Source organism: Leptonychotes weddellii, chromosome 1 (genome assembly GCF_054177405.1).
Source record: "Leptonychotes weddellii isolate Sample4059 chromosome 1, ASM5417740v2, whole genome shotgun sequence".
In the NCBI taxonomy this organism is placed as follows: domain Eukaryota; kingdom Metazoa; phylum Chordata; class Mammalia; order Carnivora; family Phocidae; genus Leptonychotes; species Leptonychotes weddellii.
The window spans coordinates 88,852,332-88,855,995 of record NC_138369.1 but is presented as its reverse complement, the minus strand read 5'-3'; positions in this window follow the sequence as shown (position 1 = coordinate 88,855,995).

Here is a 3,664-nt window from a genome sequence, read left to right as displayed (position 1 = left end):
AAATATCCTGAAAAAATACAATGATTTATAAAACAATTTTATTTTCAGGGTGCCTGGGTGGCTCAGTTGGTTAAGCCTCCAACTCTTGATTTTAGCTCAGGTTATGGTCTCAGGGTTGTGAAATTGAGCCCCACATTGGGCTCTGTGTTTGGGTGTGGAGCCTGCTTAAGATTCTCTCTCTCTCTCTCTCCTTTCCCTCTGCCCCACCCCCCACCCCCACTCACACGTGCATGCTCTATCTCTCAAATTAAAAAAAAAACTATTAAAACAATTTTATTTTCATATACTAATAACGCCCAGAATCATGTATTAAGTAAATACCAACTCAGATCTTCTTAAGTTTAAGACCTGAATCTCCTCTGGGAAATACTAAGACAAATAAGACTTGGTTTCTCTCTTCAAGCTACAGAAGGAGAGAAAACTCTAAGAACTATCAGAGGAGAATAAAGAAGTAGAGTGGAGGGACAGTTCAAAACCACTTGCCAACATATCAGAGAAGTCAGAGCTAAAACCAGGTAATTAGGCTAAGCAGGGTTTCTCTACAGGGCAGTGTTGGCACTTGGGATCAGAAAATGCTTTGTTGCTGGGGGCTGCCTTGTGCATTATGTAATGTGTGGCGGCATCCCTGACCTCTACCTACTCAACGCCAGTAGGAATTCCTCCACTTCCTAGTTGTGACAATTCAAAATGTCCCCAGGCATTGCCAAACATTACTTGGAGGGAAATTGGACCCCAATTAAATATTCCTGGGCTAACGCCAGACTGGGATTGGGGAGTATTCTGAAATGATAGACCAAATCTTGGCATAATTCAGAAAATTATATAGTCCAAGTTGTGAGAGTAATAATGAGAATGAAGAATAAAAAGTAGACTTCATTTATTAAATCATTCAAGGACAAAGAAACAAACATTTGTACCAAGCATTGTTAGATTCTTTGTATATAAGATCTAATATATATCTCACAGAAAAACCTTTGAAGTGGAAATAATTATTCCTGCTTTGCAGATTTAGGAGCTATAGCTGTTGATGCTTTTATAACTTTCAGCATTCACAATGGCCAGCAATGCTAAACAATGACAAAAACCTCCCAATAACAACAACAGAAAAAGCCCAGGACCAGATGGCTTCCCAGGTGAATTCTTTTTTTTTTTTAAGATTTTATTTATCTATTTGAGAGAGAGCACAAGTGGGGGAAAGGGAGGCAGACAGAGAAGCAGACTCCCCAGAGAGCAGTGAGCTCAACACAGGGCTCGATCCCAGGATTCTGAGGTCATGACCTGAGCCGAAGGCAGACACTTAACTGACTGAGCCACCCATGCACCCCCCCAGGTGAATTGTATCAAACATTTAAAGGAAAATTAATACCAATCTTTCCTAAACGCTTCCAAAAACTTGAAGAGGAGAGAACACTTTTAAACTCATTTAACAAGACCAACATTACGCCCACACCAAAGCCAGGTAAGGACACACAACAACAAAAATTACAGGTCAATATCTCTGACTAACCTAGATGTAAAAATGCTAAACAAAATACAAAAAACTAAATTCACTAGTGCATAGAAAGAGATCATTCACCGAGATCAAATGGGATTTATCCCTGGGATGCAAAGATGGTTCAACATATGCAAATCAATAAATGTGATACATCATATTAACAGAATGAAGAATAAAATCATACGATCATCCCAATCAATGCAAAAACATTTGACAAAATTCAACATTTTTTCATGATAAAAACCCTCAACAAATTAGGTATAGAATTCTCACCCCTTTTAGTCAACACAATACTGCAAGTTCTAGCCAGAGCAATTAGACAAGAAAAAGAAATAAGGCATCCAAATAGGAAAGGAAGAAGTAAATCTGTCTCTGTTTACCAATAATATGTCTTAACATATAAGAAGCCCTAAGTACTCCACCAGAACTAACAAACAAATTCAGTAAAATTGCAGGACACAAAATCAGCATACAAAAATCAGTTGTTTTTCTATACATTAATAATGAATTATTCAAAAAGGAAATTAAGAAATAATTCATTTACAATAGCATTAAAAAGAATAAAATATTTAGGAATAAATTTAACCAAGGAAATGAAAGATCCGTACACTGAAAATTGTAGGACATGAAAGAAAATGAAAAAGAAACAAATGGAAAGCTATCTCATGTTCTTAGATGGAAAGAATTAATATTGTGAAAATGTCCATACTAACTCAAAGCTATCTACAAATTCAATGCAATTCCTATCAAAATTCCAATGGCATTTTTTATAAAAATAAAAAAAAATCTTAAAATTCATAGGGAACCACAAAAGATGCTGACTAGCCAAAGCAATCTTAAGAAAGAAGAACAAAGCTGGAGGCATCATACTTCCTGATTTCAAACTAGATTACAGGGCTATAGTATTGAAACAGTGTGGTACTGACATAAAAAGAGACACATATATAAATGGAATAGAATTGAGAGTCCAGAAATAAACCCACACATGCACTGTAAATTAATCTATCACAGGGTTCCAAGAGTTTACAATATGGAAAGGACAGTCTGTTCAGAAAATGGTGTCGGGAAAACTGAATATCCACATGTAAGAGAATAAAATTGGACCTTTAAATTGTACCATATATAATAATCAAATAATCAAATAAAAATGTATTAAAGACTTAACTGTGAGATCTGAAACCATAAAACTCCTACAAGAGAACATAAGGAAAAAGCTCCTTGACATTTTCTTGGCAAAGCTTATTTTGGGATATGACACCAAAAGCATAGACAACAAAAGAAAAATAAGCAAGTGAAACTTTATCAAACTAAAAATTTTCTGCCCAACAAAGGAAACAATCGACAGAATGAAAAGGCAAGCTATGGAATGAGAGAAAATATTTACAAGCCATATATCTGATGGATCTTCAAAAACTCACTAGCAAAAAATAAATAGAAAATCTAATTTTAAAAAGGGCAAAGACACCAAATAGACTTTTTCCCAAGGAAGACACACAAACATCCAACAGGTAGTAGTAGGTTGTGATAGTATCATACTTTTTCTTTTTTCTGTGATATGATAATAGATTTCTAAGAGTACTTTAAAATACACATAAATTATTTCAACATAGCTTTCTATTTCTTTTTTTTTTATTATGTTATGTTAATCACCATACATTACATCATTCGTTTTTGATGTAGCATTCCATGATTCATTGTTTGCATATAACACCCAATGCTCCACGCAGTACGTGCCCTCTTTAATACCCATCACCAGGCTAACCCATCCTCCCACCCCTCTCCCCTCTAGAACCCTCAGTTTGTTTCTCAGAGTCCATAGTCTCTCATGGTTTGCCTCCCCCTTCGATTTCCCCCCCTTCATTCTTCCCTTCCTGCTATCTTCTTCTTCTTCTTTTTTTAACATATAATGTATTATTTGTTCAGAGGTATAGGTCTGTGATTCAACAGTCTTACACAATTCACAGCGTTCACCATAGCACATACCCTCCCCAATGCTTATCACCCAGCTGCCCCATCCCTCCCACCCCCCCACCACTCCAGCAACCCTCAATTTGTTTCCTGAGATTAAGAATTCCTCATATCAGTGAGGTCATATGATACATGTCTTTCTCTGATTGACTTATTTCGCTCTGCATAATACCCTCCAGTTCCATCCACATCGTTGCAAAC